Raw genomic sequence first — 16516 nt, forward strand, 5'->3', positions numbered from 1 at the left:
GGAAAAACACTGAAATTATAAAAATTTCATCCTCACACCTCTGCTTCTGGCCGTTCCTGGGTAACTGGTACTAGACTGTCCTCCTGCTATATACAACCAGAAACCTGAGTGAAATACTTGAGGCAACTGTTTTCAGGCAACAGCCACTGGTCAGTGCAAGTCTGAACGACTGAAGAGAAGGGGAAACACGCGGTAAATGGGTGGGTCAGTATAAAATAACAGTTTTCGTTTCCTCCTCTTAATTTCCTTAATTTACAAGTGATTGTTAAGATATCATTGGAGGGTGAGGTTGACCTACACACACACACACCATCAGGTCATGATTTATTGCTACAAAACGGTTCAGTCTGCATATAAGTTCAAAAGAATTTCGATTATCCTCAAGGTGAAAAAACAAGATTTTCAAATCTCATAAAGTCCACAGGCTCTTCCCCAAGGGGTACATCTGTGGCCCCCAAGTTTGAGAAAGCAACTTCACAGCAGCTTCCTAATTGCCACCACTACTGAACGAGCTCAAGGCGGGGGGTGGGTTTGCATCCCCACAGCCGACCCAAGCAGGGATGCATAGTGGGCTCTGAGTTGGTGTAGGAACCAGCTCACCTGCGCGATGATGGGTTTGCTCAGCAGTTTTCCTGTGAATGAATGGCTTTGTTGCTCAAGCCCCCTCCCTCTGGAGGAAGAGTCACTATTGAGGAAAAGGTCAGTGCTGCAGGCAGGGTGTGTTTCCTTCAGTTTCCAAACTGTCACTTGCACACGTCTGCTTACTCTGTCCTTAGTTTGACACCCAGGGCAGCAGCACCCGTGGTACCCGGAACTTCCAGGGTCTCCCCTCCGGTGTGTGATCTTTCCTAAAGCCGACCCACCTGAACCCAGGTTCTCCATTCACAACCATCCTCCTGGCCCCATCTCAGGCCCCAGTAAAAACCCTTCCAGGTGCCACACGGAAGGACGGCCTGGCCGACTCCCTCCCGGCAGCTGGTCCCTGACGGCTCCTTGCTTCAACTTCCCATCAAGTGTCAAAACAACCATCTTAGAATCGGCATTCAGAACAGAGACAGATCTTTTGAGGAAAGTATTAACAAGTGTTTTGATCAGAAAAAAGAAATGAGCATCTTTCTGGCAGCTCTACCAAAGGACTGAAATTTTATCTCTTACAACTATTAAGCGAATGAACGATTTTAGATGTCTACTTAGAAATGTGAAAAGAGTTCAAGATTTTCTCATTCAATTCACTTCTGTGCACACAGAAGCTTAGGGTTTGTTATCTACTGTATCACCCTGATAAAGAGATCAAAAAGGGAAATGAGGCTATTCTTACATGATTATTCAAACAAGATAAAGTGCGTCAAAGGCTCTGAGAAAGCTGTGAGGGGCTCTGAAAGGAACGTCACACTTCACATCCACACACCAGCATCTCCGTGAACCCATTCGGGCTTCCTGTGACTGTCACTGCAGTTCTGCAGAGCTCACAAACCACGTTAGACCAAATTCTCACTTTTGGAAACGTGATGCAAGGAATGGACTTCTGGACTGCAGGCTCCCTATGTGCGGAGACTACATTTTCTGTCTATGGAACCCAGCCCCCAGCAGCTTTCTGGTGCACAGTCTTTTCAGTCAACATTTCATGCATGCCTACTGGGTTGAGCTGAACTGAAAAATAAAAATGAAACAGGAACATAAGATTCTGCCAAATTATACTGGTCCATTAAGATAAAGCACCCCTGCTGTACTGCGAGCATGGTTTATGGCTGTGCAATGGAACAGGTGTAAGAACCAAGGCTCCGCATGCTTGGAGATCTGGGAGTCTCTGCAGAATTCCACATGAGGATCTGCGGTACGGGAATGCGTTTGTTATGTGCGTTGGGAGCTTTCTTTACCATGGGATTGGTTTTCTCTTCTCTTTCCCTGTGTGGGTCTAAATATAGCTCCACGAGAGCCTGACACTGCAAGGTAACAGGGAAGGAAGACGTGGTCACTCCTGAGAGACACTGTTTTTCTTGAAGGACTCTGCAGTTGGTTAATACCTGTTAAAAGAGGCTTCCCTTGGAGGGATTTTTATAATAATGTAAGAAGGAGGAGTATGCCACTCTGATGCTATCCTTTTTCAACCCTATATTTGAAATAATTTGTAATTAACGTGGAGTAAATTGAAGTATCAGTAAGAGCAGTCTCACTTTGAGTTGAAGAGATTTTTTGCTGTTTATACCAAAAGAAAGAACAGATGCAATGCCTTGACTCAGAAGTCCAATACTGTCTTTGCGATCCTGAATTTTCTCATAAAATCTTGGCTTTCCCTATAGGTTTTTTATCTTCTCTACCTAGTGACTGTGAGTCCAGTATTTTAAATTTAGTACAGTACAACATACAGGTGAAAAGTGTACAAATCAAAAAGTGTACAGGTCCATGAATCTCTCACTGAGTGATTACATCTGTGGAATCAGCCTCTGAATTGGGCAACATGACATCACAAAACCCTCACCTAGGGCACTGATGCTTAAAGAAGGCAAAACAGAGCAAATAGATGAAAATAAATATAGGATGGATATAATGGTACACACACAAAAACCCAACCACTTATGATCTGAACATAATACAAACTTGGCTAATTAACCCAGAAACTAGAAGAGAATGTTGGCTTGTCCAATCAACCAATCTCTCTCTCTTTCTCTCTGTCTCTAGTTCTCTCTTTGTCTGTCTATGATCTTCCTCCAACCCTCATTCCAGTTCCCTCCTCATGCCTCCAAGGCCTCCAAATTTAAAGACCAAAAATGTTCTTAAAAAAAAAAATTAACTTCTAAATAGTATTGTGAAGGCTATGATTTCCATAATACCACCTTACTAGCTAATTAAAATATTGAGCACTTAGTCTATGTTATATTAGATAAAACATGTCAAACTAAATAGTTAGAACTTTGCTAAGATGCTCCACTGGGGGAATTTAGGGTGGGGGATGTGCACAGGACCTCCCTGTGCCTATTTTGCAACTTCCTGTGAATCTGTAATTCTTTAAAAATAAAAAGTTAACAACAAAATCTTTGCTGTTGCAGAAAACCACCATTCATATTTATATACAGTGGTCAGTGTTCTGGTTTTAGGATGGTTTTTCTAAGGACTACAACAATTTCAAAGTCTTCTGAACTTCTCTATTAAGTAAAAAAAAAAAAATTATTGAGAAAAAAATAAGAGCCAAATACTAAGTTCAGACAAATACCTACTCTAAAGTGTGTTTTGAAATTGAAGAACTTATTCTCACAAGCATTATCTAAGGAAGGTACAGCAGTTAACTTCCTTAATCCTAACCTTGCTAACCACACATTTTATTTTGTCCCATGCTTAAAATTAAAAAAAAAAAAAAGCTAACCATAAAGTTCATATTCTAAGAAAATAAATGTTCGTTTCCCAAAGCCTTAGGTGTGAGGAGTGCTCAGTGCTTCGCTGTGTGTCTTGCCTGTTTACAAACGGCCCGCTCCCAGGCGAGCCACATCCCCACAACTGCGCCACGTGACTCCAAAAAGCTCAAGGACGGTGAGACCCCGCACGAAGGTTAGAACGCCCTTCAACTCAGTTGTAAATCAAGCGTCTCATAAATCCTCTCACTGTTTAAAGCATCTACACTGCTAGCAATGCCTGTGAGATAAATTATCATCTTTGGACTGTTAGCTTTTCCATTTTTGGTGTTTCTTGCAGCAAAAGCAATTTATTTTTACTCAGATTTAAAACAACTTTAAAAATAACTTTTGTATGCTGCTACTAGGAAATAGCAAGTCACTAGCATGTTAATTCATGACCAGTCAGTTATCTTGCAAGTTCAAAAACAAAATGATAAATAAAATGATAGATAGAAAGAATGATAGATAATTGGTGTGTTTTCATGGTTCCACAAGAGCACCTGCAGGCCTCAGTGCAAACTTGAAGAACAGGAAAGTGAAGAAGCTTCTAAGGCTGGTTCCGCAGATGAAGGAGGAGGCCCCTGGGCAGGACGTGCAGGGGCTCAGAACCATCACAAGTGCACTAAGCGCTACCTGAAACAGCTTAATTAATTTCAGATCAAATGATAACTGAAAGGGGGAATATAGATCCATTTTTTTTCTTTCTTTAGAAACTTAACTGTGGCTGAAAGGGCTAAGGGCTCCAGGCAGGGCATCTGTCCAGGGGACTGTGAAGACGTAAAGGCTGGGGAAACGTGTGTGGCCATCACTGCCATGTGCCCTGCAGCGATGATAGGAGAGGGGTGAGCAGGGAACAGAGACGAGAAGTGGGCCTTCACAGTGGCCATAATGAAAGTGCTAACGTGAAAACAGCACAGGAATACATCATCAGGTTGTACAATGCAATCAGGAGCATTTTAAAAACTGGCCCAGGGCCGTACAGGAACAAAACGACAACAGTGCTCTTTTGAGGGAGAGTGAGCCCCACTGAGTGGGTCCGCTGAGCCTTCCCTGCCTGGACCCCCTGGCCTCCAGAGGACGCCCAGCCAGGGTGGGAATCTGGGACAGAGGCGTGCGGCTGATGGGGACACACCGGCTCCCGGGTAGGGGCCAGGGCCACACTTCCCGGGCAGGTGAGCTCAGTAAGTGATGGGACCTTGCCCCAGCCCAGGTTCCCCACCGACAACAGGGATCGTAAAGGTCATGGTGAGGGTTAGAGGTCAGAGTGCAAGTCAGCAGCACTTCACATAGTGATGGCAGTGAGCTCTTCTGGAATGGACTCCATCCTCTAAATAAACCATCTCCTTTCATCCTCTCGGCAGCCCTAGGAGATAAGCACCATTACTGTGTCCATTCTACAGACGAGGAAACCGGGACCCACAGGATTACTCAACCTGGTCAATGTGCCCAGCAACCAAGGGGAGTCTGATCCAGACCCCACACCATCCTGTGTGTGCAGGAGGCAGAAGCCCAGTAAGTAACTTTTATCTGAGAAAAGCACCACACAGCAGATCTAGAGATTTTCTGATATACTCATCGCTTTGTATACGCATATTTTAGTCCCATGTACACATTTTGTTTTTCCTGTTTACGAGATATTTGACATCAAACAGATGCTAGAGATAAGAAGGTTATGATTGCCTTTTCTAGAATGAAAAAGTCCACCATCAAATGTTGGTGATGATTAGTCCTAGAATCACTGGTCTAATGCATTCTGTAGCCTATTGTAATATCGTTTAGATTGGAAAAATTATCCACAGATGTGATAATTTTGGGCACACTTAGAACCCGTGAAGTTCACAAACACCCAGCTAATGGAAGCCTTTGTTGTGAGCACAGCTACTCCAAGAGCGCTGAACAATTGGCACATGTGGCTTTTTTGATCTCTGGTTTGGTGGGTCCTCTTCACCCCACAAATGTAGTCAATTCTTGGTTGAGGACATGTCCTCCTTCCCTGTTTGAGTCAAGAAACTCTAGAACATTTTCCCCATTTACTAATGACATTTTAATAAGTGACATACACATTTCACTTTACAGCCCCCAAAATACAAACGATACAGATTCTTCAGCAGAATCAATTCTATACCAACCATCGGGCGTAATAGATAAGTGACCAGAAGTATCTGCGACCAGAAGTTATCTGTAGCACAATGACACCAACAACAGAGTGAGGACAGTCACGGGTGGCCAGAGGGCAGCGGTCGCACGTCTCTGGAGGCGGCACACACGTGAGCACCTGCAGCCGTCCCAGCCGCGTGTGTCAGGATGCACACAGCTGCCACCCGTCAGGGCCGGCCAGGCCACACCAGGAGGCAGAGGTGTGTGGACGCGGAGCTCTACACAGAACAAAACGTCACCGATCCAACTCTAAGGAAACTCATCTGCAGACACGCTCTTCCCCCGAGAGGCACTCTTGGCTTGCACCTCACCGCACGGAGCCGCTTCCTCAGACAGAGACGGACTTCATCAGCCCACCCCCTCCCCCTCTCGGAGAGACGCTGCCGAGCTGGCATGCCTGATGGCTTATTTCAAAACCACTGGGTATTAATCAATTATCATCTGTTACTTTTAAAGCTCTTAAGCTCAGCCTGGGCCTTTTCTGGCTGGACAGAACACCTCGTGAACAGGACATGTGATGGTCACGAGATCAGAACCTCATACTGTTATTACGTTACGTGGTCCCCAGTGGTTCTCTCTTAATTAAAAATCAACCTTGTACATAGTGTCCAGAAGTCACCCAGCCTGTAAAACTTCAACTAACATGCACTCGGCATCCCTGTGCTCACCACTGGTGCATTTCACTGTGGCTGCCACCTCAGTCTACCTCTCCCTTGTTACCTAGATGAGAGAATGCAAGCCTAGAAGGGGAATGAAGCCCAACCTCTCTCCAAAGTGAAGTCCAAGGAATAAAAAAAAACTGCAAGAGAAGAATGCTACTGGCGGGGGAGTCAAGGAAGGGAGGGAATATGGGGATATGTGTATAAAAACAGATGATTGAACCTGGTGTACCCCCAAAAAAATTAAAAAAAAAATGGAAAAAAATAAAAATAAAAAAGAATGCTACTGAGAACTGTCCCCACCATGGTATCAAACACCCATTCCTCATTGGCTCCTAGGATGGTTCAGACCTTGAATATTTTTTTTTTTTTTTTAGAAATTTATTTAGTGCTGTTGGGTCTTTGTTGCTGCACACAGGCTTTCTCTAGTTGCGACGAGAGGGGCCTACTCTTCACTGTGGTACACAGGCTTCTCATTGCGGTGGCTTCTCTTGTTGCAGAGCACAGGCTCCAGGCGCACAGGCTTCAGTAGTTGCAGCACACAGGCTCAACAGTTGTAGCTCACGGGCTCTAGAGCACAGGCTCAGTAGTTGTGGCACACGGGCTTCATTGCTCTGCAGTATGTGGCATCTTCCTGGACCAGGGATTGAACCCATGTCCCCTGCCTTGGCAGGAGGATTCTTAACCACCGCACCACCTAGGAAGTCCCCAGACCTTGAATTTTTGACTACTTATTTCCCTGGCTATAGTTTGAAGGTTTCGTTTTTGCAACTGGGCAACATTATGAATGTTTAGTAGCCATTGCTCAACAATCTAAAAACCTAGCTTTTCTAGCCAAGACTTTAAGAACAATCACTATGTCACGAGGGAGCATGGACTCGGATATCCACCCAAGTCCTCTGGCTACCTGGGACCTTCTCACTGAATGCCTCCCCAAGCGAGGGACATCATTAAATCTGCATTTAAACAAGAGTCCCTAGAGGCCGAAAGTGAAGTGAAAAACTGAGCAACTCATCTGACTGATATCGTCCTGTTTCACCAAATTGCTTAACTTTCTGTTCTGCCTTGGCTGGGGAGACTCTGCTGATTGAAGGTGAAACGGCATAGCTTTTGCCCAAGTTAACTTTTGCGAGACTTAGAGGTTCAGTTACTACAGTGGCCCTGAAATCAGTACACTAGCTGCCTGTTCACTGGAAGGGGTTGTGTCATCTCAGGCTGCAAAAATCACATGTTCTGTCAGTGACAGTCTCTACACCTGCAGTACACAGGTGGCCATGACAGACCAATTATTCAGCTTACATACAGAATTCTTCCCTATTTCATTTGAGAATTATGAAATATAAATATGCTTTGGGGAAATTTCTGCTGGAGTACTGAAAGTTTCCACTATGTTAGGAATAAACAATGACCAAAAAAAGTTCTTTCCTTTGTAACGGAGGAGAATGAACACTGTATCCGGAATTTCTTTGAGGAAAGATGTCTCTCCATCTATGAGGGACCCACCCACTGCCATGTTCCTTGTTCCATCCACTTAGCCAACGAAGCTCGTCAAGGTGGGCCAGCTTGTAATAATTTCTCCTTAAAGCCCACGCTGCCAAGGATGATACCAGCCAGAATGGCTTCATGTAAAGGGTGTGATGTAGTTGTGAGCAGCCCTGCAGTGCACACTGCTTGTTAAGTGTGTCTCTTTTCATAACAGCTGTTTACACACCCTAATGAATTGAAGTATGTGCTTCATTTACAACACAGATATGATTCTTTACAGAACCACGCAAGTAAATTGGCACACTTTGTCACAGGCATTGCGAACTGACCCATCTCCTGCGTCAAGTTGCTTTATTCCCTCATTTTTTCTTCAAGTATTTACAGGTCTGGCAATTTTATGTAAGTTTATGACTCTTTAAAATAAAGTTATACCTTTAATTTCTAAAGTAAGTGTTTTCAAGGCACATAAATTCACTGCCTGTATCTTATGAAATAGGCTATTACAACACATATATGAGACAACTCTCAAAAAAGTACTTCGGAACAAGAGGAAAAAACATCAGAAATTGTGAGGGGCATTCAATACAAATAATAGAAATGCTGAGGAATACTCTGTGTGAGTTTTTGGATTCACAAACGGGACTAAAATGATAGGAGGCATTAACAGCTAGAAACCAGTGATGTCTCAAAGGAGGAGGAAGCAGAGTTTGGGGGACATTTGACACAGGTGTCGGGAGACAGTGTCTTCTGTGAAGCGGGGAAAAGCTCCCAGTGCCTAAGTGTTGACTCGCCCAGTGACCATGGGCAAACTGCAGAATCCCTGTGAGCCTGGATCCTGCACCTTCAAATGTGGTTATAATCACCTCCATCCTGCGGGGTTGTTATGAGGCTCGGAAAGGTGGATATTAAGGCATTGTGTAAACTGTGAAGTGCTGTACAAACGCAAGGTATTATTATTATTATGACATCAATGTTTTAGCATCTAAATTATAGGGACAATACATTTGTTATCGACATGTTTAAATATACATCTTGCATGCATTTAGATTTGCTTTTAATTTCATAGATATTTCCAGCTGGCAGGAGCCTCAGAACCATCTGGTTTAGTTACTTTATGGAAGTTGAAACTAGGAAAGTAGACTCTAACCTGTTTTCTCTTCCTATTGTAACTAACAACAGATTATTGGGAAAAAACATATTAAGCTACATACTAAGAAACATTCCTTTAGTAACACCACTTTTCAAGGAATGATACATGACTATGCTTATCTGTACAAAAAATAACCATAAATATTGAATGTCTTTGATACTTTCTACCTTTAAAAAACTACATAGTATAGTTTTTCAGTCATTTGTCAAGGATTTTCATTGCAGTCTTTGGTGAAAATGTTCTTTCTCTGCAAAGCCTTATTCATAACAGCTTCCAAAAAGAAAGAAAGAGAGAAAGGAAGGAGGAAAGGAAGGGATCAAAGAAGGGGAGGGAGGGAGGATAGATTAAGGTAATACATTATTCTCACTCATAAATACGTTCCATGCATGAAGTCTGTTAAAGTACCAGGAAATGGCAAGAGATAAAGAAATCAGGAAGTAACTATAAGGAAAGGTTTGTGGCTCTCTATTAACTCTGTAGCAAATCAAAGGCAAGAAAAAGTTCTGAAATGCACTGTATTCAAAAATCAACACCTTAACACCAACAGGTGATACAATAACACTTCAACTACCACCTTTTGCTTTTGTGTCATTCATCTGGACTTAATCAAAAGTAAATGAAATTGGGAGTTCTGGGGTGGGTTTTTTCCTTTCTTGTGAAAGAGATGATAATTTTTTAACTTTCTAATGTCATGTTAAAATATACTTTAGTAAAAAAAAAAAGGATCTTGCAAGTTAGTACTAGAACAAACAAAATAGTTTAATTTATCTTGTTCAGCACAATTTTAGCCATCTACTCTAGCTTATGATGCATAGGAATGAACAAAGAGACACTGTGTAAATGCAGAAAAGGTATGGCAAGGAAATCTCCCTACAGTTTTCAGGTATTCAACGTGTGCTGGTAAAGAAGTAAAACCAGGTTTTTGATATTAAAAAATTTTTTTGAAAAACTTTCTAAAATCCCATTTACAATGATAAGAGATTTCCAGGAAAACTTGCCTGTCCTAAGACTTGCACAGATTCAATAAATCATTTGTTTTTACTCCAGACACTAACGTAGAGATGAATTTATGAGTGAGAGCAAAGAAACTAAAACATGCACAGTTTTTCACATACATTCCGTTTGTCATACTGGAGAGACTATATGCAATGCATCAATTTTCCCCAAAACCTACAGTAAAAGAAAGGAACTTTAGCAAGTGATCACAATGATATCACGTGTAAGGGACTGCAACTGCTAAGGCCATCATGACATCATCCACCATGTGCAGGCCTGCACGTCCATAACAGGAAAACCTTCAGGTATCATATTTCTGCATTTAAAATAAAATCTGGGGGCTTCTTTCGTGGCTCAGTGGTTAAGAATCCGCCTGCCAACGCAGGGGACACAGGTTCAATCCCTGGTCCGGGAAGATCCCACATGCCGCGGAGCAACTAAGCACGTAAGCCACAACTACTGAGTCTGCACTCTAGAGTTGACAGCCACAACTACTGAGCCCACACACTGCAACTACTGAAGCCCACACGCTCTAAGCCCCGTGTGCCACAACAAAAGAAGCCACTGCAATGAGAAGCCCGTGCACCACAACGAAGAGTAGTAGCCCCTGCTCGCAGCAACTAGAGAAAAGCCCACACACAGCAATGAAGACCCAACGCAGCCAAAACTAAAATATATAAATAATAAATAAATCTTTACCATAAAATAAAATAAAGTCCTTCATAGATGCTCTTAAAACACTGCTTAGTAAGAACCACTTCCATATTTCCTTCCACGTAAAGGCAGGAATGGGCACACAAAGAACATCAGTAGCCATTCATCTCCTGTTGCAAATCTGCCTGGTTGTTTCCAAATGACTTCTGCAAATAAACAGGTAAATCTGCGCAAATTTCAACAGTGCATTAGGAAACAGATGTCTTCTAATTCACAAGGGATAGTGGCTCGATTAATTTGAGAGATTTTCTGAGTTCAATGTGATTCGACATGCATTTATTGTGTCTAGAATGGCGCAGACTTTTGTTTTCACTCCCTCTCTGCTTTCTGTAGTAGGAGTTAAATTAAGGATCGGACAAAGTCATTTTTCTTATTCACAACAAGTTTTAGGGACAAATCATGCTACTGGGGAGAAAGTTAAAACTATCAAGTATAATCTAGATTCTAGTTCAACCCTTCATATCTGGTTACTTCCCAGGAAAATGACCAAGTGACCATTTTATTTTTTAAATATAAAATATGTCACCTCTCGGGCACTCTACTTTTGACACTGCAAGTTTCCTTATGAGCATTTAGAAAACGAAGAGGGAAACGCCAAAGCCTTCACCTGTGCATTTATGAAGTGACCAGCCATGGCACCAGCCGAAAGTACTGTCTCTCTCTTTTCCCGTCACATAGAGACCAGGCAAAAACCTCATTCTTCGAGGTCCAGCTAACATCCTCTTTTTGAGACACTACCACTGGCACAGAGATAGACACAGCCCATTTTCTGGGCTCCCACCGAAATCCCCATCACATCTATCATGAGATGTCACACGACATGCCCCCCCCACCCCAACGGTTCCAGCGTCCCTATAGTGTATCCAGAACCAAGCACCAGACCCTGGCGTGAATCAGGTTGTGGCCCCAACCCCCAGCACCCTATTCAGAGGTCTGGGGTGGGGATTCAAGAATGTGCATTTCTATCAAGTTCAAGGTGCTACTACTGCTGTCTTGGGACATACTCTGAGACTTCTCAAGTATCAACTCATGAAAACAAATGGAACGTGGAGGCTCATTTACTAATGAAATATAAACCAGTTCCTCCCTCTTGAGGATGCTCATGTAATGAGTAAAAAACTGGGAGTCAGGGAACAAAGACAACATTTCTTCTCTGCCATAAGCTACACACACCACTTAATCCACTCATCACAACCACCCCGGGGAGTTTTGAAAAGCATGTGTCGGTGCTCCGTCCTCCAGAAATGTTGACTGGACTGGCCTAGGCTGCAGCAAGGCATCTGCTCTTTCAGAAACTCCTTGGTGATTCTAAGGAAGGTTCAAAGTTCAAAGGCTACTGTTTCTTAAAAAAGGAGTCACCTCCTGGTCTTTTTGGTTCAGTCACTCATTTACAAAACCAAGTAATCTGATGCTGCCCCTAATAAGAAATGGTGGATTCCCACTGAGGACCTGCAGCAGTATACAGATACAATTCACAACACACTTACACGCACAACATTTTATCCATCAGTTGCAGATAACTGCACCTCGTCAGGCTGCTACCCACAGCAGCCTAGTCCAAAACGCAGCTGGTGATCTAGAACCTGGCCAGGTTCAGCATGGATGGCGACAGTGAGCACACAACAGGCCGGGGCGAGTTGTTCTACGGCCAAAGACAATGCCTGCAATTGAAATGTCTAACAAAACAGCAATCCAAGGCCACACTGCTCTCTGGGCTCCAGACCTGAATACCCTACTGCCTCCTGGACTTTTCCATCGGAGCCCCGCAAATCCTGCCGATTGACTCCACTCTTCCTGGAGGGTTTGCAGCCTCCGTGAACGGATTTATACTTGTCCAGGCTTCCAAGTCAGAAGCCTGTGAGTCATCCAGGGTTTCTCTATTTCTTATACTCATTACATACAATTTTCAAACAGTTCCACCTCCAGATCTACCCGAGTCTCTCGTGCTGCATCCTCACCACTCCTGCTACATCCTTTCATCTGCAGGAGTCACCAATCTCCCTATTTCTACTGCTGTCCCTGTAATCCATTCCCCACAATCCTGCTAGGGTTATCTTTCCGAAATACTAAACACATCACGCCAGTTCCTAGCTTCAAACTCCACGGTGCCCCTCCCTTCACACGTAGCTCTCTATGAACTGCAGGCTTTTTAACTCTCCCTTCTCCTCTCATCACACTGAATAACCAGTGTTCACGAGCACTTCACTACTCTTGGCACTTCTCTTGGAATGCCCTTCACATCGTATTCTCCAGGGAAGTACCCATAACTCTTTGCAAGCTCAAATGAGTAATCCCTTGGGGCTATACCTGGCCCCTTCTCCACGTAGAATTCAAAGCAAGGACTGAATACCAGAAGACTTCTTCACTCTGCATGGGATTCTATCAATGCTTCTGTGACATTTTCACATTTGTTATCTATAGATCTCTCTTCCCCTACTTGACTTCTGGACACTTAAGGGCAAGTATCAATCAGATTCATTCACAGAGCTCAAAACAGCACAAACTGTCACCATGGCTCGAACAGGAAGGAAAAAAATGCAAATAAAAGCCAAAGCTGTAATACACAGTAATACTTGTCCTTTCACTCGAAGGAAGAGCAACAGTAGTTAATGTATGTAATAAAAATTAAATAAACTAAATTAAATAAACTAAGTCAAGACCATGGTTGCTGACCCCCTAGCAACAGGTGCAATTGTGACTGGATCAAAGACTGTGTTCAAAGGCATTCTCATCCAACCATTAGTCCACTACATTGCAATCTGAGACTCTGGAAGCTCCAGATACAGTCAGAAAGGATACTTGGACTCTGGGTTTTCCCATGAGAACCCGCCAAAATGGGATAGAATGTGGGGCAAAGAAGGAAACTCTACCCCACACTCAAGTTTCACAGACGACTTTCTTAAGCAAGCTGCTGAAATTGGGTAGAAGTAAAATTTATTTTAAGCATATGCAACTCACAGATGCTCAGTCAACAGGGTCAGACATTCGATATTATACTTCAGTGTCTTCAGAGATTAAAATGTCAAACCCAGCGCTTAGCTTCTAATGGGGCCGAGTAAACAAGCCACCACTGCTCGCCGGCCCCAGCCACCCCTCCCGCCCCAGCTGGCTCAGAGAACTTTCTAGACAACTGAATCGAGTGTGTCTATCTAAACCTGTTGGAAGGAAGCTGGACATGATGGCTCTGAAAATGTGAAAATTTCAGTCAAACCGGTTATTTGGCATAGGTCTCAAAGCCTGGATCTTGGCCCGAATTCAAGCTCACCTGCTTACACCCATGGGCTGGATGGCAGACTATCCTTAAATGCTGTGCAAAGAAACAACTGTCAGAATTTTCTCAGAAAAGATGATCTTTTAGAAGGGACATGAAGAAGAAGGTATGGGTAGAAGCTCTGTTGCAAATGGGAATGACCTACAAGAACAAGCTGAGATATAAGTTCTGTTCTGTACGTGTTGTTGGTTCAGAAATAACCAGTAATAAGTAACTGAGACCAAAAATGTTGCTTATCATAATTATGAACGCCCACAAGTGACAGAAGAAAACAAATGAGATTTGTTCAGTAGAAATCTGAGGGGCAAAATCAAGTTTTTAAATTGGGTCTACAAGGAAACAACGCATGGGTGAGCCATGTGCTAGAAATTGGACCTTTTCTCAAAACATACCCCTATTAGTAAAACCATAAGCCCATTTCTACTATATTAAGTCCAAATTAGAACACACACATACCAACACAACTTTCATAGCAAGCCACAGGGTGAGCGCCAGTCCATTGCCTAGGTGTCCTTCAATAAGTCACCTGTCCCCAACACTCCGATCCTTACCCCATATCAGGGCTTGGGACACCAGCATAGAGTATCTTCTCTTAAACACCGTCATCATCAATTTAATGTTAGAGCTGGCTTGCCACTCCTGTCAAGAAAATTTCACACACTAGCTGCTGGTCCTGGAGATTTGATTAAAGAAAAAGCAAAGAGTATTTCCTTTTTAAACAGGGCAGAATTCTTCCTCTTTACTGATACTACCTCCAAAAACTTTTCAAAACATGTTAGTGTTGTCACATGGACAGAGTCTAATCATACAGTACAATGGATTCTGGCAATCGGCTTCTTCAAACTTCAGAATAAGTTTTTGAAAATTTATGGACTATGAAACTAAATATATGAAGCCTGAAATAGCAGTCCAAAGCCGATGGGAGCTATCAGTAGGTTTCTGCTAGACGGAGCTACGCGGGTGTGGACAGACGACAGAAACGCAGACGCTGGTCTCCTTTTCAGATCTGGAAAGCAATCTACTCATACTTAATTAGTGCCCCAAAGAACCACTCTGGAAGCAACAATACAAACCATTAAGATTACCCCTGCCCCCTGAAACTCATCATGTCTGGCACAGTCTATGCGCTCAATAAATATTCACTGAATTGAGAAGCGACTCAGAACCTGGAGCTGGCGAGGGACACGTTCACCTTCACACAGAGCAGGAATGAGGACACGGGCTCCTGGCCTCCAGGCCAGTACTGAGCGGGCATCCTCTGGTCTCCTTAGAGGAAGGAGGGTTCACTCTGGATAGAATTCAGAATCCCCCAGTTTGTCCTCTTCTATATAGCCCAGACCTACTGAACCAAGGATATCCTCAGAGGAGGGGCCGGGCAGGCTGGTTTGGTGGGAATACCACCCGGAATCACTCCCGGAGCAGCACCTTCATCTTCCCTTTTGCAAGCGCGAGGGGCTTGTTCAACATCCCTCCAGCAATCTCCACGGTCATCTCACTTGGTGATGGAGCTCTTCCACAAAAGGCGCCTCCTGGGTACTGGGAGCAGGAGTCCAGACCACGGACTGGGTGGTGGTGGTTCCCCGTCCCCAGTCCCCTTCCTCCCCTGCCACTTCTTACATCACACACACGACAGGGCTCCCCCAAAACCAGAACTCACACAAGGCAGCACAGGTAGGGGCTGGGGGAGGCTCTGGGGCCAGAAGGCCTGAGTCTGAATCCGGGTCCTGCCTCTCGCTAGCTGTGGGAAAGTCACTTTACTTCTCTGTACCTCAGTTTCCCCATATATAATGAGAGGACCCACCACGTATGGTTGATGTACGGATTAAAAGGACACAAAACGGTGTCTGATCAGGACAAAGTGCAGTAAGAACAAAAAACACCGTATCTTAGAATGAGTACAAATCTCTCTAAAATGAGTATATTTTCTAGAACAAAACTGACCAAACTTGATTAATATGGGTCTTTAACACTTTTTGTTCATAATCTGCCCCTTACACTTTGGTCTTTTTCTGTTACTTTAACCTGATGACATTTGTTCATCTAGTCGCACTATTCTATTTAGGAGCATTCTGTTTTCAACAAACATGGGACTAACAGGCAAGTTAAGTGATATTTATACATTTCTTAGAAACAAATCTCCAAGCACTAATAGTAGTGTCCAAAGGGGTAACAGCAAAGAGCTGGGAACATTTCTACAGTGAGAAAAGTGATGCTTTGAAGGCACTCCAAGAGTTTCATTTAAAATAAGGATGGGGTCCCCTTGCCACCTGCCTAAAAAGACCCTGCTGTTAACTGATTCAGGAGGAGGACCACAGCCTCGTGGGTTCACAGTGCAGAGATGGGGAGCCGGTCAGACTCAGAGGAGGAGAAGCTTTCAGTGAAAAGACTAATCCCTTATTACCGAAATCACCCCCCACCTCCTCTTTCCCACATTTTTGCAAGATTGTTAAAACTCCAGATGTTCCTAAAGAGCTTTTTACATTGGTAGGTAATCTTTCCAAAGATTTTACCTCTGTTGCCAGTGATTCCCAAACCTGGTGGCCCAACAGAATCACCTGAGGAGCTTTCAAAAGCCAGATGCCAGGTCTCACCCCTGGCCAGTGAAATGAGAAAGTCTGGGGGTGAGAGCAGACATCGTTTTTTGTTTTGTTTTAAATCCCAAATGATTCTAATTTGCAACGAAGTTTGGGAATCA

The 16516-nt window shown here is 43.6% G+C and overlaps 1 protein-coding gene across 3 annotated transcripts in view; it reads right to left on the reverse strand.

Moving 5' to 3' along the window:
* The window catches only part of EGFR (epidermal growth factor receptor), a 196197-nt gene that overhangs the window by 178348 nt on the left and 1333 nt on the right, over positions 1-16516 (reverse strand). Inside the window, exon 1 of one of the 3 annotated variants that reach the window (XM_057731138.1) lies at positions 14278-14297. The exons of the other annotated variants lie outside the window; for them this stretch is intronic. The gene's annotated coding sequence lies outside the window, so the exon portion shown is untranslated. Of the gene's footprint in view, positions 1-14277; positions 14298-16516 lie in introns of those variants that run through there. 3 annotated transcript variants of the gene reach the window in all.

The sequence above is a fragment of the Hippopotamus amphibius genome, chromosome 4 (genome assembly GCF_030028045.1).
Source record: "Hippopotamus amphibius kiboko isolate mHipAmp2 chromosome 4, mHipAmp2.hap2, whole genome shotgun sequence".
Lineage (NCBI taxonomy): Eukaryota > Metazoa > Chordata > Mammalia > Artiodactyla > Hippopotamidae > Hippopotamus > Hippopotamus amphibius.